General features: G+C 39.8%; 2 long non-coding RNA genes across 4 annotated transcripts in view; one reads left to right on the top strand and one right to left on the bottom strand.

The window, feature by feature from the left end:
* LOC123512807 overlaps positions 1 to 5,931 on the bottom strand; it is an 11,783-nt gene extending 5,852 nt beyond the window's left edge. Inside the window, exon 1 of one of the 2 annotated variants that reach the window (XR_006677192.1) lies at positions 5,892 to 5,931. This is a non-coding gene — a long non-coding RNA (uncharacterized LOC123512807). The remainder of the gene's footprint in view (positions 1 to 5,891) is intronic. The other variant, XR_006677193.1, reaches the window with a different exon arrangement.
* Positions 5,634 to 22,500, top strand: part of LOC123512808 — a 27,794-nt gene continuing 10,927 nt past the window's right edge. Inside the window, exons 1-3 of one of the 2 annotated variants that reach the window (XR_006677194.1) lie at positions 5,637 to 5,840; positions 6,608 to 6,697; positions 7,845 to 8,205. This is a non-coding gene — a long non-coding RNA (uncharacterized LOC123512808). Of the gene's footprint in view, positions 5,841 to 6,607; positions 6,698 to 7,844; positions 8,206 to 22,500 lie in introns of those variants that run through there. The other variant, XR_006677195.1, reaches the window with a different exon arrangement.

Here is a 22,500-nt window from a genome sequence, read left to right as displayed (position 1 = left end):
ATCAGGAGCTATGATGGATCTCCAGCAAATATTTCATCCATGACTGCGAAATATTGCCACTGCTTCAAAGCACCTCTCCCACTCAGGTACTTGTAAAGTACTTCCCAGTGCATCTGTGAGCGTGACGGATAACCAAGTCATAGTCTAGTCCCTGGAAAGGGCACAAAGGGCACTGGAAACATGTTGTTTGGGCCGCCATGTTTGTTAATGACGTCACCGCAGCACCACCTATCGGGAGCGAGCGTCCCAAAGAATCTCGGCACGGCAACTCGCTACCTCTCACCGGCGTTTGAGAGGATACGTCTCGCGCCGGCACGTGCCGGTGCGCCGTCTCAAACGCACCCCAATTCATGATAGCTTTGGAACACCTGCAACGAAAAAAGTTGCCAAAGAGAAGCTTACAATTTAGTCTTAAGAAATTATAAGACTTTCTCTCCTAATGTTTTGTGTAAATCAATAAAAAAAGAAGACAAAACAAATTGAGTAACTTTTCGAGTTATCTTTTTACCTATGAAGTCCACACTAATGAAAAAAAAGGGAAAAAATCGGTATATGTAAATAAAATTTAAAGTGTACTGAAACACCGGTGTCTGAAGCTACAGACAGTTGCCCATTTTAGGTTGCATATATACTTTCTCTATCCTTATTTTCGCTGCAAAGCTTAATGTTCCCGCTAAGTGCACAACGACCTGACTTATTCTCGTGCCCACCTTCCTAAATATTCCGAGATTTCCATATCCATATATGTCTCTGCCATCTGGGAGGGCCTGAGGAGACATTTTGCTTATTTCCTTTGGATTAACTACTTCTTTCTTGTTAGAATCTCATATCTTTGTGCTGAGTGCATAACAGAGGAGATGATAGTGTCCAGCAAGAAGACTTACATTCCTCACTCTTTGTCTTGACATTCCACACCTTGGTATAACACACCCTATTCTTGTGCTTCACCTAATAGAGAGATCGCCCACAGAAGATACTTCAGCAATACATCATCTGAATCTCATGCCCAAAATGTATCTGTTCTCCAACTTGTCAAAACTGCTTCATTAATAGAAGTTGTCAAAATCTTTCGAGGTCCAACTCCCTTCGAGATTTCATCTACCCAAGATATCTGCAATAAGTTTACTTCATCTTTTCCTCCTTTGTTTTATCTTGATTATAACAATGACGTCTCATCTCTTTCGAAAGCGGAATCTTTCTGCCAAACCTTTACTAAAATCTCTACCTTGGATTATTCTTGGCTTGTTCCTTCTTAGTTCTCTGAACATTTCATACCTTGGATTAAAATGTTTTCGCTTAGGTGTTTCCATGCCCTTGTTGGTCTAAACCCTTGGAAAGCCTATGGATCTCATTGAATCCCTACTATTGCTCTTAAAAATTGTGTGTACCTGCTTGCACCTCGCCCAGTCAAACTCTTTATTGATTTCTTTCCTTTCTTCTTGCTGAAAGTTTGCATACATTCAGCTTCTTCCTTCAATGGGCTAACGTTCTAATCCTTCAGTTTACTGCCTTATACCTTTAATCTCCTACTTACCTAAATTTTTTTTAAAAATATGTCATTTTCCATAGGAAGACTGGTAAACATTATTGTCACTTCACTATCTTCCATCTAATCGCCTGTATGGCTTCCGTCAAGGCCGCACTTTTGATTATCTCCATGCTTTTACTACTGAACATGTTTCATCCCGTTTAGAGACTTTGATAAAACTTTTGTTGATATTTACACGTATCAGAAGCTTTTGATAGTCTCCTACATACTTTTGATCTCTAAACTACCTTCATACAACTTTTATCCTTCTCTCATCAACTTCATCTCAAGTTTCTTATCTGAATGTATTATTGCCACTTTAGTAGACGGCCAGTGATCTTCTAAATCTATCAACGAAGAAGCCGTCACAAAGTATAACGAAGGAAAGATACAGAGCCCCTAGGATCTGATCTTTCAAAAATGTCTGATTGTGGGACAGAAGAAGCATTGTTCAATACCTCTATGAAAGCGACACAACCTTCCAGACAACTATTCCCTCTTCTTCAGAGACATTTTCTGTCTAATTCGTCTATCATCGTTTTATCATTTACTTATAATATAACCACATTTTTTCTATTGCCAAATCAGCTTCTATGAATGTAGGAGTTTGTAGTCATCCCCGGCAATTTTCTCAACACCCAACTGCTAACTCTGAACTAGGGTCTTATCCGCCCATGTATGTATCAATTTGGTTGTGGTTTGAGTCAGCGAGGAAAGGTGAGAACCTGGGATGAGTTGTAATCTCTGGCTTATTGCTGATGGATAGTTTCATTACTACGATAGATTCCGTGGGATTTTACAATAGCACTAATACTTAGTTTGTATTAAATTACAGTTTTTATATAACTTTATAATACATATACAACTTAACAAAAAACAAAAACCCATTGATTTTATTTGTGATTCATTTTCCACGCAAGCTGCCATTATTCTGTATATCAGTGTTCTACTCGTGGAAGTAATGATACAACAGGAAAGATAAAGCGGCGATGACATGCGGGTTACATAACCGCTTTACAAACATATAATTGATAACATTTCCTTTATTATGTGCACAGTTTTGCAGAACATTAAGCATAACTCTATTCTTTTGATTAATATTCTGATATTTTTTGTTATTAAAATTACAAAATGTCATGACATGTTCAAAGCCTGGAAGTTCATCACAAAAACTAATATAGCTTTCTGGGAAACAGTACCTTGCAGACTCGTCAGGATGGTCTCCACACTAGTACTGGTGTTGCTCATGACCGTGGCAGGTTGTCACTCAGTGGTGAGTATGTGTTGCCCCGTTATGCTGGTGTTGCTTAGCCTAACCAGAACACTGTGCCTACCTAATATTCATCATCATGATAACTGTAGTGTGTACCATTTCATTTGTTATTGAGGATAACGTATTCTTAATGTATTAAGGAGAGTGACGATGAAAATAAAATCACATTACCTTTCCCAAGAAGAAATAGATGATAGAAAACAGCTTGGCTTCTGAATAGTCTTATACATATTTCTCTTTAAAGTTGAAGTCGATTACAAACTCCCTGTGATGTGAAATACTCAAATTCATGTCCGGCTACAAATACAGATGCTACTCGAGTAACATGATAGTGAGACATTGTTCGTGGAAGACAATGGTCATACACTGATATTATTCTCTTCCTCAGGAACCACGTTTCTTCCATATTTTCGATCAACTTGTTTGTCTCCCCTTGTCGATGTAAGATTTCATTATTTCCGATCTTGTGTGTGTCGATTTACATGTACCTACTGTGTGTGTGTGTGTGTGTGTGTGTGTGTGTGTGTGTGTGTGTGTGTGTGTGTGCTCGTAAAGTAAAGTAAAGTAAAGTAAACTTAATTGCGTTGAGAAAATGAATTCTTACGTGAAAAAGCAAACTTATGTACTTGAAATGTACGGTCTGATGAGCCGAAACTCATTGACAGACGGAATTTTACTACTTACTGTGATCTGGATGCGATACATTAGAGGGAATAATACACAATAAATTATTTCCTATAAGTAAGCTCACTTAAACTACATAATTCATGACCAAAAGCGCCTCAAATCCTCCTTTTTACTCCACTAAACACACACACACACACACACACACACACACACACACACACACACACACACACACACACACACACACACACACACACGAACACGAACACGAACAAGAACACACACACACACACACACACACACACACACACACACACACACACACACACACACACACACACACACACACACGTACACACACACACACACACACACACACACACACACACACACACGCCCGGTAGCTCAGTGGTTAGAGCGCTGGCTTCACAAGCCAGAGGACCGGGGTTCAATTCCCCGGCCGGGTGGAGATATTTGGGTGTGTCTCCTTTCACGTGTAGCCCCTGTTCACCTAGCAGTGAGTAGGTACGGGATGTAAATCGAGGAGTTGTGACCTTGTTGTCCCGGTGTGTGGTGTGTGCCTGGTCTCAGGCCTATCCGAAGATCGGAAATAATGAGCTCTGAGCTCGTTCCGTAGGGTAACGTCTGGCTGTCTCGTCAGAGCCTGCAGCAGATCAAACAGTGAATCACACACACGCACACACACACAAATAAAAAAAAAAAATTAAATTCGTATCTTAGGAACGAAATTAAATCAATTCACAAACACTACTCATGTACACAACAAAACAAATATATTTCAACATACAACAAACAACAAATGTAAAAAAAAATATACACTAATAAAACCACAATGTTCGTGAAACACATGTTGCAATTAAGTTTTCAAATATGTTTTTGTTCTCTTTTTGAACTGCTCCATGTTATTGATGTTATTATTTCAGCTGGTTAGGAATTCCTCAGTTGAGGACGTGAACTATAATTATACGGTTTTGAAGAGAGGTGTTCGGAACTGAAAACTAAGTTAACATTATTATTTCTAGTATTATGAACTCTGTTCACCAAATCAAAAGTTGCATTTACTCGATGGCTCTATAAATCCTTATAAACAAATAATAAAAGAAAATATTTGCGCATATAAAAGTTGAAAAATGATATACAGAGAAAGTTCCTCGTTTGATTTAAATTTTCCCATGGCAAATATACAGATAAAAACTTTCTTTGAGCTACAGTCGACTTGCCAATAAACAATGGCCAGGTACAAGCCCAAAAAAAGGCACAATTAATAAGAAGAGGATAACAAAGTAAGATTAATGCCAACACGGTAAAGTATGCCACATATTCTTCATAATTTAACTTGTACATTGTTTATTTGATTTGCCAAATTTGTAAAGTATGCCACATATTCTTCATGTTTGTGTGTGTACATTGTGTATTTGATGTATCCAATTTAAATTTGTGTGTGTGTGTGTGTGTGTGTGTGTGTGTGTGTGTGTGTGTGTGTGTGTGTGTGTGTGTGTGTCTATGTATCTAAGTTTGCACAGTCTTACGGAGAGAGCTATGAGCTAGTATGGACCAATATTCTGTCATAACTAAGATCACACCAGACAACACAAAAGAGGGCAATGAAGGCACAACCCAAGGTGATTACATACCATATCTACTTGCTGTCACGTGGATTGGGGCTAAGTGAGGCCCGCCGATTTACCTCGGCACGCCTTTTACTTGGTTACAGGCTTTCTCGGTTGTAAGTATATATATATATATATATATATATATATATATATATATATATATATATATATATATATATATATATATATATATATATATATATATATATATATATATATATATATATATATATATATATATATATATATATATATATATATATATATATATATATATATAGATAGATAGATAGATAGATATATAGATAGATAGATAGATAGATAGACATAGATAGATAGATAGATAGACAGAGATAGATAGATAGATAGATAGAGAGAGAGAGAGAGAGAGAGAGAGAGAGAGAGAGAGAGAGAGAGAGAGAGAGAGAGAGAGAGAGAGAGAGAGAGAGAGAGAGAGAGAGAGAGAAGAGAGAGAGAGAGAGAGAGAGAGAGAGAGAGAGAGAGAGAGAGAGAGAGAGAGAGAGAGAGAGAGAGAGAGAGAGAGAGAGAGAGAGAGAGAGAGAGAGAGAGAGAGAGAGAGAGAGAGAGAGAGAGAGAGAGTTATTCTTTATAATTGTAAGTTACTTGTCTAACCTTCATTCTTCCCTGTGTGCATTTACCAGCTCAGAATGTAGAGGAGACTCTGGAAGAGAATGTGTCCCCAAATTAAAAAACTGTGATGTGACCCTTGGCCAATTTAACTGTGGCTTAAGCAGTCTTAAATGTCGATGCTGTGCCGGTATGTATTCGGTTTCTTTATATTTCTAAACACACATACACACAGAAACACCTTACACACACACACACACACACACACACACACACACCTCACATAAACACACAGACCAAAAAAAGTGTCCAGTAAAATTGTGTGTGTGTGTGTGTGTGTTTTCACTGTTTGATCTGCTGCAGTCTCTGACGAGACAGCCAGACGTTACCCTACGGAGCGAGCTCAGAGCTCATTATTTCCGATCTTCGGATAGGCCTGAGACCAGGCACACACCACACACCGGTCACAACTCCTCGATTTACATCCCGTACCTACTCACTGCTAGGTGAACAGGGGCTACACGTGAAAGGAGACACACCCAAATATCTCCACCCGGCCGGGGAATCGAACTCCGGTCCTCTGGCTTGTGAAGCCAGCGCTCTAACCACTGAGCTACCTGTGTGTGTGTGTGTGTGTGTGTGTGTGTGTGTGTGTGTGTGTGTGTGTGTGTGTGTGTGTGTGTGTGAACATGGATAAAGAGGGCGCCACTCTTTTCACTAAAGCAGCTCCCACGTGTGTCGATCAGACAAACAACTCTTCGGCTAAAGTTCGCCATCTTACCGCAGATTCACATTCACTCCCGCCTTTCTTTTCATTAAGCACTTCTGTAACAAACAGTTTATACTATTTTGTTCTAGTTCTGCTTGTTATCAGTTATGTACATCACAACTATAGTTTACGATTGATGAAAGTAAATATTTTGGGGATTGCTCCATCTATTCTTACTTATTTTTCAGTTTGTCAAAATCCTGAACAATGCAGGGCACCCTCAGAGAAACTTGTAATGAAGGTGAATTCGAAGCGAGTGATCACGGAACATTCTGCAAGTAAGACTTCACCACACCACTTCCTTATCCTTGTTGCTTCTGTATTGTATTGCTGATGATGAGTGTGTATTTACCACGGTCGTCTGCTGGTCACCCAGCCGTTCTTCCCCATTACGGAGCGAGCTCAGAGCTCATAGACCGATCTTCGGGTAGGACTGAGACCACACCACACTCCAAACACCGGGAAAGCGAGGCCACAACCCCTCGAGTTACATCCCGTACCTATTTACTGCTAGGTGAACACACCCCACACATTAAGAAACTTGCCCATCTGCCTCGCCGGTTTCCGGGACTCGAACCCGGACCTTTTCGGTTGTGGGCCGAGCCTGCTAACCACTACACTACGCTGTGTGTGTTTGTGTGTGAGTGTGTGTGTGTGTGTGTGTGTGTGTGTGTGTGTGTGTGTGTGTGTGTGTGTGTGTGTGTAATTCACTGTTTGTTTGATCTGCTGCAGTCTCTAACGAGACAGCCATACGTTACCCTACGGAAAGAGCTCAGAGCTCATTGTTTCCGATCTTCGGATAGGCCACACACCGGGACAACAAGGTCACAACTCCTCGATTTACATCCCGTGCCTACTCACTGCTAGGTGAACAGGGGCTACACGTGAAAGGAGACACACCCAAATATCTCCACCCGGCCGGGAATCGAACCCCGGTCTTCTGGCTTGTGAAGCCAGCGCTCTAACCACTGAGCTACCGGGCCGTGTGTGTGTGTGTGTGTGTGTGTGTGTGTGTGTGTGTGTGTGTAATTCACTGTTTGATCTGCTGCAGTCTCTGACGAGACAGCCAGACGTTACCCTACGGAACGAGCTCAGAGCTCATTATTTCCGATCTTGGGATAGGCCTGAGACCAGGCACACACCACACACCGGGACAAAAAGGTCACAACTCCTCGATTTACATCCCGTACCTACTCACTGCTAGGTGAACAGGGGCTACACGTCAAAGGAGACACACCCAAATATCTCCAACCGGCCGGGGAATCGAACCCCGGTCCTCTGGCTTGTGAAGCCAGCGCTCTAACCACTGAGCTACCGGGCCGTGTTTGTGTGTGTGTGTGTGTGTGTGCAAGCTTGTGCGTGTGTGCGTATGCGTGTGCGTGTTTATTTGTTTGTTTGTACTTACGTTTGTATTTTCGTTTGTAGATGCTGTCTTCCCTGTGATTCTGGAATTTGCGAAGGACGGTGTGTTCTCTCCGCTGAGTTCTGCACGGAGAGCGGCTATGACTTACAAGGTACTTGTTCTCCTCCTGCAGAAAACTGCCAATGCTGCATCTTTCTTGGTTGATTCATATAAAATGTTCAAGATATTAAAGAGGTAGATTTGATACGAGTGGGTATAATAGCATCACACATTTTCTCACAATATCTCCTTCCTCCTTCCTAAAGAATAATATGTTGAAATATGTAAGCAAGTCTTTTCTAAAAGGTACATTTTCTTGAATTTTAAATTCATATAATTCTATGTACTGTACATGCAAATAAATTTTTTCTTCATGAAACTATATTTTTTTCTACATGGCTTAACTTGAAAAGAACTTAAACTATTGCATATATAACTGAACAAAACTGGAGCTTTATCATTCAAAGAATTTTCTGTCAACCGGATGTGCAAGGGTTGCTTTTGAACTTTGCTGTGTAGTAACTATACGGAAAATAAATAAAATAGCAAGATGGAATTTAGGTGACTGGAAAAAGTTTCGGTGGATTTGAAATATAATTATATTTACAAAAACGGAGAGACAAATCGAAGGGAACTCCGATCTCCGCTAACCTCACTCCATTGTGTCTGCGTTTGACTTTCTAATGTGTTATAAATAACTTGCGAGAGTGATTAAAACAAAACAAAACACTCACTAAGTTTTTTAGGAAAGTATTTAGCAATCTCTACAAAAGGATCATTAAACTTAGTCCCCAAAGTGACTTGTGACTCTCATAGTAAATTTTTCTTCAGTGATTGATTGATAGGATTCATGTGTGGTATAACAGATCCCACGTATGTATTGTAAGACAGAGAAAAGTATTAAATAATGTTATGGGAAGCGGCTTGCAGGCTGGCCAGCAGCAGATAATACTGGAGAAGAATAATTAACAATGTGGGAAGCAGCGCACTGCTCCCTTGATGACACAGCTTTCAAGGGAATTAGCTAATCAATTTTTCATTTTTCTTTCCGTGTTGCTTTCGTGTTTCCTGGTTAATCATGAAATGCCCTATTGAAGCAGTGGCTGTGCAGTCCCGGCCCACGGCTGTTGTTTATCAGTATCTTTCAGATCACACGTTTTGACACGTCAGTCAGGAATGTTCATGGATATGGTATACAAAACGATCATTTTAACTTTTTTTTTGTACCACTTACCAAATTTTTTTTCAATTAAACATCACCAGAGCCCGTGACATTTATATTTTTTGTTTCTACTGTCACAACAAAAGTTCATAAACATTAGGAATAACCATGAGATTAAATAAAAAAAAGATGAAAAGAAGCTTTAGGGACATCCCCATCTTCGAGAGCCCTCTGATAACGTTCGGCAAGGGAGCAATATTGAAATGTGAACGGAAATTAAAAATTCAGCTAAATATGAACGCATTTACTACAGCCACAGCAACTATCGTCATCATCTCATCTAGGGAACATTTAGAATCTTTGTCTCACAGAAGCATGACATATTTCCTTCCTTATCTCCACCTCCACTTTCCCTTCGCACTAAATTCCTCCGCTCACAGCATTTCCTCATTCCTCGCACTTAGCGCTTTTTCCTGGCCTTGAAAGGTTTTCAAGTACCGCGATTCAATCAGATTGTGTTATTGTGATCAGAATCACAATAACACGTTTCTCACCTCCTTTCAATCTTCTCCAGTTCCGTCTGGCCAAAGAGCCTCATTTGCACCTCACTCCCTGTCTCCTCCAGCAACACTTCTTTTCCACTTACGGGACGCCAGACAACAAAGCCGCCTCCGTTGTCCTCGAGGCTCAGTAATAATAACTTACGTCTTGTGCTCGAGTATTTCCCCAACGAACGAGATATTTTATTGTGTCACAATCTCTCCACACTTCCCTCCGGTACCAAACACCACCAGAACGACCACTACCAGATCCCACCACCCGCCGCCACCTTCCCTCCTCCTCGGCCTCTTCTAGTGATCTCTTACTCTGTGTAGTGTTGGTGGTTACGTACATACAACCACTTCCACTCCATCACCTTGTCTTACTGTTTCCTATACTCTTTCACTTTCATCCATACATTCTGCAGCGCAGTCAGTCTTACACAGCCCCTTTCCACTCCGCCACACACACGCAGCGCTGCGCGGCACACCCCATCATAACCACCTGCTGCATTCCGGTGTCTTGTACACTCTACTATCGGCTTCCTTCTAAGACGACAACCCTTTGTTCTAACCATTCAGCTACCCGCCTCTCTTCTCGGAACTAATTTAAACAAATTGTGGCAGGGTGAACAAACATAAGAAAACCTAGTTAATCAAGGTAGATTAGAATTTGGTAGTGTGGACTTGGGTTAACTTTTCACCATTTAACAATACAGTAGGAAAGACATGCTTTATGGATCTATTTTGAAAGAATATGTAATTTGTTTTACTAATATTAAGTTTTAAGTTATTTGATTTAATCCAAAGATCGATATTATTTAATTCATTAGTTACAGTTTCATGTAATCTATCAATATTTACATCTTTCATTAATAAGGTAGTGTCATCAGCATAGATAGTAAATTCAATTTTAGAACTAGAATTAATAATATCATTTATGTATATTAGAAAAGTATGGACCCTAAAATAGATCCTTGTGGTACACCTTTACTTATTTGTTTGATTGCCGAATATTGTTTGTTACAGTACACACTTTGTCTTCTTTTATACAAGTAGTTCTGAAATAGTCTGTGTGTAACTCCTCTGATTCCTATGTGATTTAATTTGTAGAGCAATATAGTGTGGTCAATGGTATCAAACGCCTTGGATAAGTCAATAAAAATGCCAATAACAAAAGTTTCTCCTCCAAGCATTTATAAGCTTATGAATTGTCTCTCAAGATATCTCTCTCTCTCTCATTTTGTCACTCGATATTTTTATATTTTTCTCGATAGGTAAGGGCCATTTTCTAGCAAGTCGTTCTAGTCTATTTTTTCTCTTTTCTCTCTTTCTCTCTCTCTTTCTCTGCGTCTCTCTCTCTCTCTCTCTCTCTCTCTCTCTCTCTCTCTCTCTCTCTCTCTCTCTCTCTCTCTCTCTCTCTAACAAAATCATTGATATGATTTCAAGAATTGATAAGTCTTTACATTAAATACCTCAATCTTGAAGGTGTGTGTGTGTGTGTGTGTGTGTGTGTGTGTGTGTGTGTGTGTGTGTGTGTGTGTGTGTTTCGTTTGGGACTTGTTTGATATCGGTATTATGACTATTTTCTTGCCATTGAAAATAAAAATCGCTTATCTGAATAAATCTGAAATATAAACGAAGCAAAAAAAAAAAAAAAAATGACAAAGGAGCAGCCGGCCAGACCAACAGCGAGAGTGGCCTGTGGGGAATAGAAGGGGAAGAAAAGACCATCACTCACCATCGCCAACAAAACAATAAAACACCAACCAACACAGAACACGGTTTCCTCCACCCATACATAAATACACCATTGGTTAGGTAAAGACTTTCCTGCAACTTTGCGATCGAAAGAGAGTGGAGAGAGATAGAAAAAAAATAAACAAACGAGACTGCCCATTTTCCCTTCACTCTCAATCTAATTAAGTTAAAGTCAAATGTTTCCTCAATCACTTGGCCCAAAACTGTTCTGCAAACAATTTACTGCTGCAACCTGAGTAGAGGCGTGTATTTTCACGTTTCCACCATGATGCGAGTAATTATTGACGGAAAAGGACCTAGGAAAAGTTAAAGGTTGATCATGTCTGCGGCCGTATTTCCAGCAAGTGAAAATAGTGTAAAGGTGGGACAAGGCGAGACTATTCTAAACATTAAACAAGTAATCTGAAGACAAGGTAGGAAAGGAAGCAACCCAAAGAAGCCTGAAAGGACATCGAAGACACACAACATCTCAAATCAACTTAACTTGTCCAGGTACTACAACAACACCATGACGGTCCCTGCTTTCTTATTGCACAGAGCCAAAAGTTACTGAGTTTCTGGCGACAACAGTAAAGAATAATCCATGAAGGCTTGGTAAGAGGAAAAGTTTCAGACAGTATTTCATTGAAAAATACAATTGTTTATATTCGTGAACGTTACCTAGTATTCTGGCTTTATGACCACTTGTTACTTTGCTACATGTGTGATGTTAAAATAAAATTATTTTGTATTCCTATTTTTTTTCTATGACACAGAATAGCGAGGAACTTTATTGTGCGTTGGAAAAGAAGGGCATATTTTTTTCTCACCATTTCCTTATATAATAAAATAAAATTGATATAAAATACAGACAAATTTCGTTGATATAAAACAACGCCTATATAAGAAGTTATCTGCATTATATTCCCTACAAAATTTAAGAAATTTTCGAATAAGAAAGAGATAAAGTTATTTTAGTAGAGAAGAAAAACGTCAACAAGATCATTTGGTCAGTTCACTGTGGCAACACAAACACACAAACCACCATGTTACACTGAAAAAACACGAGCTTATAAACACGTCCACAAAACACACCTCGCCGCCAGAATACGTCTGCGGGTTAAGAAAGACAACTTTAACACCAACGAAATTTGGGGAAAGTTCTTGGGAGTTTTTTCGGGTCATTGTTATCTTCAACGGCCAGAAACGAGGCGCTTTGAGTCCCGCCGAGAATCCCAGACTCACTGCGGAGACACGACCGCGAGTAAACAAGTGGAAACACATTCTTAATACTGCATTTTGAAACGTCTTGCTGTCTTATTTAAGCTCTAATTAAGGTTATTAGAGTCTTCATAGATCATTTCAGTGTTTATAGTGATTGTTGAAGCAGGGTTGAACAGTGAGGAAAGTACCATGAGAATGTGGCTGGTCTATGGTCTATGGCCTCTGAAATATAGTCCTTACTAGACAACAAAGGCCTTGAATTGAATGCCAGTAGTACGACGATAATATGGCAATCTTGACCATCTATTTTCTTCAGTTAGTGAGTTATAATCGTAATTTATTACCATGGACAGAAACACAACAACAATTCACAGATATACCAAGTTCATCATTTCTAGCGGTATTTCCTGCTTAGTGAATGAAATAGTGTATAAATAAACCAAAGGATGAATACAAACAAATAATGAATACACTAAAAAGATCAAAATAATAAAATGAAACCGTGATATTTTCTAACCCTTAAAATACAGCATAGAGATCACGATTGTCATGGCTTCATCGATGTCACCACTTGTTTTGATATTCATCTTTATTACTATTTCTGAAATACAGCGCCTGACACCCACGGGTTTGAGTTACTGAGCCACCAAAGAACTGTCCCAAAATACAGAAATAAAACCTCAATCAAAACTTGTATAACTTTTGAGATGTGTTAGCGATTACTCATAAAACGTCCGACTTACTCATAAGTCTGGCAATGAAGCGTTTTTGATAAATGTTCATCTAATATTTATATGGATTATAATTTTGATAACATGTACTGAATCATTTATATTTTCTTTCTTTCTATAAAGGAGTATTGTGTGTGTGTGTGTGTGTGTGTGTGTGTGTGTGTGTGTGTGTGTGTGTGTGTGTGTGTGTGTGTGTGTGTGTGTGAAATGAACTATGTATTTTTTTTTCTGTATATGTACAAGATAAAACACAGTCAAATACAAGGTATGGTACACGTTCTTCATTACTTTCATAGTTGTGATTTAATTTCATTCAATTTTGACTTCAAATTTTGACTTCCTAACTGTACTGATTTTGTCTCAATAAAAATAATAATAGAGAAGATTCTTACAAAAAGATCATAGTTTAACATTTAAGAAAAGGCTAAACAGAGGAAAAAAAACTAGTGTATCTAATTAACTTAATCGTGATCTTGACAGTATTAAAGATAATAGGAAAATAGCGGAACTCTCATGCCTCATTATGTATTTCCTACTGGCTGTGACGGAAAGCACCCTTAAGAGAGAGGCTTCGAGACATGTCTCGTAATCCTGGATATTCTACTGAAGAAATTTTGTTATAGAATATCATGTGTACGGCTGATGCCTTCTTGCATGTTTCCTTGATTTATTGTTTTCAATTAAAGTTAAATATTTTGAGATCTCTTTGCTCTTGATCAATTTCCCTGATACTTAAAAACAGTGTACAAGACAAACGCAAGAAATCCCGAATAAACCAAAATAGAATTTCCCGAGACTGCAAAAAAAAAAAAAAACGAAAAAAAGTAAATAAAATAAAATAAATGAATAAAAGAAAATGAAAAATAAAGTAAACAAAAACCAGGAACTTTCTCTACAAACACACGGGGTGCGTGCGCATATATTTGCTAGTTCTGTAGAGGCTTTTTCACGCATATTATTGCATGAAAAAAGGCTCTCACTGACTTCTCAGTGAGCACAGTGGTGTATGAATGTCCTGTGATGAAAAAAAAAAAAAAACAGGAACATTTTATGGAAAGTGTTGCCGCTAGATAGAAAATAAGTGAAAAGGAGTGGAAGACTCCAAGATGGCGGAGAAATATGCCATTTCAGCATTATTACCTTCGTCCTGTTATAAGTGTAGCTCTGATTCTGGAGACCTAGCAAAGTTCATTAAGTGTTGTCTGTGTAACCGGTGGGCTCATACGAAATGTGTGAATTTGGCAGGGATTAAATCTGAAAATATCTGCAACGTGAGGTATCTGTGTGATGTTTGCTTCATTGAGGTGTCGTCTCTGAAGAAATTCATCAATGATGTTGAGGATTTTAAGTCTGATTTGAAGAGCATTACTGCTAAAGCTGACAAGATGATGGAAATAGTTGATAATAAGATGGCAAGAATGGAAGAGATAAGTATCAAGGTCGATGAGGCAACAGAAGGCTTGGCGGTAGTTACTGAGTCACTGAATTCTGCTGACTCGGAACATTCCACACCTTGGAAGGACGTGAAGAAGAGGAGGATGAAAAAGAATCTGCTTGTTGTAGGGGTAACTCAGGATTCTGAAGCAAATCTGAAGAATGAAGTTTCTCATGCTTTGGATGGAATACAAATTAAGGATACAAAGTTTGCTAATGATGGCAAAAAAATTGTGATGAATTTTGCCAATGAGAGTCTGAGAAATGAGGCAGCCCAGAAACTGAAGAATGTTGAAAAGTTGACAACTAAATCAGTTCAGAAAATTAAACCCAAGATAATGCTATGTAATGTCGATAAGAAAGAGACTAAGGAGAGTATCATTGATACAATCATTGCGAGAAATGACTACCTTCAAGCAGTTCCTGATATCAAGTCAAAGATTGAGAATATTTTTTGCAAACCAGCAGCAGTGGGCACAGTTCATTACATCATGAAATGTGATCCAATGATAAGACAGCTGTTACATCAGCATCAGGACAGGATTAAGCTTGAGTGGGGAGTTTACCAGGTTCACGATAGGAGTCATGCACTTATCTGTTACCATTGTCAAAGGTATGGTCATACAAAGACGAACTGCAATGCCAAGAAAAATGGTGAGCATCCCGTTTGCTTTAAATGTGCAGGCAACCACAAGTCCAAGGATTACACATCTACAGAGAAGAAATGCATAAACTGTGTGAGGTTTAAGAAACAGAATACTGACCACTCGGCGAATAATAGTTGTTGTGTTGTGTTGGAAAGTAAGATTGACAGGATCAGAAATATTACAGATCATGGCTACTATAATGCTGTGAGCTCTATGTTGAAATGTGGTTTATTAAATGTTCAGTCAGTTGGAAACAAGACAATAGAAATCAGAACTCTAATTAATGATGAAAGTCTGGATATTCTTGCTTTGACTGAAACATGGCTGAGTGAATATGACACTGCGAAAATTAAAGAAATGACCCCTGACACTCATACATTTGTGCACATACCAAGGAAAGAAGGTGTTGGTCTTTTACTTTCTAGAACATGCAATAAAATTAGGGTGGATAAGTCAGAAAAATGGGAGAGCTTTGAACATATGCAAGTTAGCTGTGAGCTTGGTGGTAGAAAATCTATGTTTATAGTGGTCTATAGACCTCCAAGCCTAAGTGCCCGGTCGTTTATTGACGATTTCAGGAAATACTTGGAACTGCTGGATATGGTGAGCGTTAATATTTTTATTTGTGGAGATTTTAATATAAAAATGGATGAACAAGAAAACGGAGTTTCAAGATATGATGAAATCCTTTAATTTAGTCAATAAAGTAGAAAAAGCAACATCTGCTGGTGGACATGTAATTGACTTGGTCTTCTGTGACTCAGATCATAATCTTGTTCGAGAAGTAAATGTTGGTGAAATCTGCAGGATTTCACCGGTGCACAGGATGGTTACTTTTCAAATATCTTGTAAAAAAGAAACTACGTACACTAAGCGATTAGTGTTTCGTAGGAAAAATTATTTTGACCTGAGCGGCTGATAGCTGAAATGTCACAAGCCATTCAGTTAAGAAAGGATGATGTGTGTACTCATGGAAGAGTAGCAGTTGAGAAATGTGAATCTTGTTTGTCTGAATTATATAATGGCAAAATGAAAAAAGAATACAATGAAATGTGTCCACTTCATGAAAAGGATATTAAGGTATGAGATCATGCACCTTGGTTTAATACTAAAATCTCCATAGCTAAGAAAGAAAAAAGGAAGTAAGAAAAAAGGTGGCGTAGACTACGAACAGAAGAGGCAAGGAATCAAAGACAATTATAGATGCTTGTTGCTTTTGAGGGAGGCTCTGCTGAGCGCTGCCTCGCAGTGGAGCGGAGCCTTGAACAAACACCCCAAGTAACAAGTAAGTAATTAACAAATACTAATACCGAGCGGCAAATGTGATACACTTTCTTTAATTCTGATAACTCGTCACTCCCAATCCCAGAGTTCAGCAGAGCAGGGAGACAGCGGTGCACCCAGCAGGCCTCACTGACATCGCTCCTCATGACTCACCACTCCGGGTCATCATTCAGGCAGCGAGAGTCTAATTTAATATTTACTTGGCACTCCTCTCAGGATCCCCAGAGAGAGCCAAGTCATCACACGTCCACTCCACACTACTGATGGACGCCTCATTCACATGCCTTGGTTCGAGAGAGAGAGAGAGAGAGAGAGAGAGAGAGAGAGAGAGAGAGAGAGAGAGAGAGAGAGAGAGAGAGAGAGAGAGAGAGAGAGAGAGAGAGAGAGAGAGAGAGAGAGAGAGAGAGAGAGAGAGAGAGAGAGAGAGAGAGAGAGAGAGAGAGAGAGAAATCTTTATGGTACTTCGTGGTTTCGCCTGGAGTGTTACTTTTTCTGTGTTGTGTTACTGTGCTGAGTGTTGTCATGTGTTGGAGATGTGTTGCACTATCGAAGATGTGTTGAATACCATTGTAATGTTACGGGTAGTATTGTGTTCTTACGGAAAACAGTGTGTTGTAACTGGACTTATTGTGCTGTAATGCAGCGTTGGTTATTGTGCAGCGTTGTGAAGCGGCGAGAAATGCTCCTTTCACCAGGACGTAAACTATTCCACACACTGCACATTTGAACCAATATGTTTCAATTCGGTTTATTTCTACACCCTCACTTCTATTAACTCCTGAACACCTGCGTCGCCGTCGCCGTCGCCACCCCCACCACCACTCCCATGAACGACTAGTGTATGTTTTGCTCCTATATATCTACCCACTTAGAAATGGCACTTCCCTCTACTGCCACTACTCATTCCACACACCCATTCCTCACTCGCAAAGTACGTCCACTCACTTCAAACACTGCACCTGACTTGCTTCGTAATGGTGGAGGTCTGTAATATTTCAAGACGTGGATTGAGTCGGGAAGAGAATGAATATAACTCGTCCCAACAACTCGCATTACTCAAGCTATTAAAAAAAGAGGACTGAAAGTTGAAACGCATCGCATCATTTGACACGACGGATCATTTGTCATATTAATTGTAATTCTCTGCAGCTGTCATCCATCTTACACCCACGTCCACCTGCTTTCTGCCACACACACACACACACACACACACACACACACACACACACACACACACACACACACACACACACACACACACACACACACACACACACACACACACACACACACACACACACATGTAATGCAATCTCTAAAACTTTTCAGTAAGATAGGTAACTTTTTGAGAACAATGAATGGGTTTTCGTACTGGAAATAGACATTAAAAGATCAAATTTCCTACATAATTGGCGTTACAATTTTTAAAGATGGCTGTAGAAAAAAAGTAAAGCAAATAAATGATGATGATAATAATGATAATAATAATAATAATAATAATAATAATAAGAATAGTAATAATAATAATAACAATAATAGTAATAATAATAATAACAAAAATAATAACAATAATAACAATAATAATAATAATAATAATAATAATAATAATAATAATAATAATAATAATAATAATAATAATAATAATAATAATGATAATTACAGTAATAATAATAATAATAATAGTAGTAGTAGTAGTAGTAGTAGTAGTAGTAGTAGTAGTAGTAGTAATAATAATAATAATAATAAATAAAAAAAGAAGAAAAGAAGAAGAAGAAGAAAAAAGAAGAAAAAGAAAAAGCAGAAGAAAAGAAGAAGAAATGAAGAGTAACTCAGCGTGGTTTGTGAATTGGGAGAGATGTGCCAAACAGCAGTGCAATAATAGAAAAGTATCAAACACCAAGGTGAGAGTGAAGCAGCAGTATATGTACAGGCGTGTTGTTCTGATCATGCCTTAAGTCATGTGTTTAGGTCGTGATTACAGAACGCGCGGGGCTTCCGTCATGATACTCGGAGGACATTGCAATCCAGCGACCCTTAAGTGCTCCCTCAGCAGTCCCTTGATCTCAACACAATGAGAATAGCAGTGCACGTGGCCATGGCAGCTAGCTCTTCATTAAGTACGGAGAAAATGATAAGGTTGTCACGAACATGATGATTTAATTCCGAAGCACAGACCAACACATGGCATAAATTACTCGCTACTTGTTTCATATTCGCACGAAAATTTCTCGGAGCCGAGGGATGCGACACTAGCGTGTGACCCGTGATCCACATCCACACCTTCATGCCACGACGCGTCACATTGGTGGCAGTGAAAATTGTTTATCTGGTCGTGTTCACCCTTGCTTTCTTTTTACCCTGGCGTTATTGAGGGTGACTGCAAAGCTAGCGACCCAGGTTAGCCAGCCAGCAGGGTCACGGAGGGCTTGGAAATGTGGCATACTATGTGTATGTACGTGTGGTCGTAAAATCTTATGAGAACACACCCATGACTAGTGAAAGAACTAATCTGACAGTACGAAACCGCAAGGTACCTGTCACGCTCTTTGGGATGCCCATGGGGATATTTAAGATCACTTGTGAAAAAAGAGACTCAAATCAAGACGTTTTGCTGCCATGCTACCCTACCCACACACACACACACACACACACACACACACACACACACACACACACACACACACACACACACACACAGTCCCAAGACATACTATTTAATAAGTTTCAGCTTCACTTATTACTTTAACTGAACCAAAAATTTACAGCAAGAAGTCAGGCTCTCGAAGTGGACAGTTGAGAAGGAGTGAAGCCGGCAGCGGACCAGCAGACAGTGGCTATCTGTTAGAGGCAGACCAGTGGTGGCGTGCTAACGACGACGGCTGGGAATTCATGGCGTGTTTAGCAATGGCGAGAATTGCGTGGGTGGCGTCTTGCCTAACGTAATGCCGGGAGTTATACGTCCCCACCGGATGCTCGGGTACAGATCCCACTGTCGTTCTAAGAGGACTGGAGGGCTGCCGCTTCAGCATTAGGCATAAGAAGACTGAGCGGAAGGATGTCATGGGCAGGAGGTAGTTACAGAAAATGGAACATGCGAGGAGGGCGGGACGGAGCATGCTGAGAAATAGAAGCACCAAGGGAATCTCAGTATAGGTGAAGGCAATGGAAACCTGCCGGCAGGACCTGTATACATGAGAATACACGAGGGCACTCAACGCCGCCACTTGCCTGAAGACAGCATGGCGAGAGAGTAAGGGAGGCGACGTGTCTAGAGGGGGTGGGAGAGTGTTAGTTTGTGAACGAGTGATGCCTTATGGCGGACTGTTGTGCTTTGTGGCCTTGCTTTGTTATCACGTAGAGAGAGAGAGAGAGAGAGAGAGAGAGAGAGAGAGAGAGAGAGAGAGAGAGAGAGAGAGAGAGAGAGAGAGAGAGAGAGAAATCTTTATGGTACTTCGTGGTTTCGCCTGGAGTGTTACTTTTTCTGTGTTGTGTTACTGTGCTGGGTGTTGTCATGTGTTGCACTATCGAAGGTGTGTTGAATACCGTTGTAATGTTACGGGAACTATTGTGTTCTTACGGAAAACAGTCTGTTGTAACTGGACTTATTGTGCTGTAATGCAGCTTATTGTGCAGCGTTGTAAAGCGGCGAGAAATGCTCCTTTCACCAGGACGTAAACTATTCCACACACTGCACATTTGAACCAATATGTTTCGTCCGAGCGATAATAAGGCAGCTGGAAGACGCATATAAATAGGCACCCGATAAGCGCCCGGCATGAGGCAGCACATAATTTGGTTCCTCGCAAGCGGCGGCACTAACACCACCACCACCACCATCAGGCAACACTGGAACGCCGCGTGACTTGACTGCATATTTCTGGTGGTTTTTCACTTCCTTTACGGCGGCCATCACACATTCCCCAGGACAATCAACTCGATTATGAATTGCTGCTTTGTAAAGGATTCATGCTTTGAGAAGGGGAAAGGTTGTGTAATGAGTTTAAGCTACAGACTATGATTATCGCAGTTTTTATTTCTTTTATTTATACGTTGTGGGCTTTTCACTGGAATTTCTCGGCTAAAGGGGGTACTTTTTGTGGTACCTCCTATCTCAAAGCCCATCCGCTAGGAAACCGTTGCCCCGAGAGAGGAAGCCCAACCTACACTCGGACCGTGGACAGGATTTGAGACTCCTCGGACCCCAAAGCACGCATGGTTCCACTGTACCACGGCGACATTATCTACATATCTCGTTGAGGTACTCAGTTAACTCTATATATTGACCTTTTCCATACCAGAAAAGCTTATGCCAGGGTATTTTCATGTATGGCGTTCGGTAATGTTCATTATGGTGTGTAGTCTCTTTTATTCAGACAACTCTCATCACATCTTAATCAGATATGCACGAACTTCCTAATTCATGTGATTCACTGTCTTTATACCAGGAGATCTTTCTTAAAGTTATAATTATGTGGTAAGTTAATGGTTACAATAATCTCAGTTAGTACTATGTGAAAGTTCCCGTAGGAGTATTTCAAAATTTCTAAGCCAGCCCTTCTCTGATTGACTGATTTTTAATTAGTTGCTGTTTTGGGGCAAATAAAGGTTGAGTGTATGGTAATTATGTATTGATCATCTGTTACGGGCTACGGAAATCACATTTGACGCGTGAAATTTCCCTAATTTGAACACTTCTCAGTCAACCGTGCAATGATTGACTGATTTGTAGGTAATGATAACACACACACACACACACACACACACACACACACACACACACACACACACACACACACACACACACACACACACACACAAACACACACATAAAAGAAAAAATAAAATCTATCCTTTCTATCCTACAATTTTTATCTGTACCCAGCAACCACTTTTTACAATGAGCCAAGTATCAACAAGGAACACTAATCATAATCATAATCAACACCTCTCCAATGACCATCTCACCCTTGCTTCACCATGTAGATTTTCGCCTCTCGTGACTTTCCCTTGCTCCACGAACAATGAAATAGCTTTATCTTTTATCAGTCTTTTCTTTTTCTTATACAAATATTCCTGCATGATTAACTTTACTATCAGGCGCCTTGATAGTGGAGAGAAAGTATACATTTTGGAGGAATGGTTAGCGCTTAACTATGATTCCGGGGGATGTAATTTACATTTAAGGTGGATCAATTGGCGCAGATTTCACCCACTTATTCATCCTTCCTCTTGGTCAATAAATGGGTATCTAGGGAAACTTGAGGATGGTAAGCTGTGGAAATAAGCATGTCACTGTGGCTCTTTGCCCAAGGTATATTAGGCACTACAGATTCGGGGGCCAGTAAAACGGAGATGAACGCGGACATGTGTAAATATGGTCGAGACAATATGAGGCATTTAATATTACTACTCCTCGCTTTAATAATCCTGCCTCCATTATTTACTAGCCATCATTTTATTCTTTAACATATATCCATGAACTTAAATGAATCGTATTTTAAAGCTTTATAGTTGTACCGCTGGTTTTTCAACACTTCCACACATATGTCACCTTTAAAAATCATGTATCTAAGCTCTCATAATAAAATCTCTAACGAAAAATAACTTCTTGAGCGTTGCATGGACAGCCACCTCTTGCCCTCTACATAATTTCAACAAACGTACCCTGAAAAACTCGCATCTCTAGCTTCCATACGCATACCTGACCTAGCATAACCTCTTGAATGTTGCATGGATTTCGCGTGTACAGTCATTTAACTCAACGCCACTCCTGAAGCGCCTCTCGGGACCTGTTGGGACACGAGTGGCTCTAAAGGCGGCGTCGGTGAGTCTAATAAATGACAGTTAAGAGCTGGTTGTGCACGCTATGTAATGCCAATGTGCTAAAGTAACTGTCGAGCAAGTTCACATTTAGATGG

Source organism: Portunus trituberculatus, chromosome 34 (genome assembly GCF_017591435.1).
Source record: "Portunus trituberculatus isolate SZX2019 chromosome 34, ASM1759143v1, whole genome shotgun sequence".
Classification (NCBI taxonomy): domain Eukaryota; kingdom Metazoa; phylum Arthropoda; class Malacostraca; order Decapoda; family Portunidae; genus Portunus; species Portunus trituberculatus.
The sequence above is the reverse complement of the archived record's forward strand: the minus strand, read 5'-3'. Positions and strand labels throughout refer to the sequence as shown.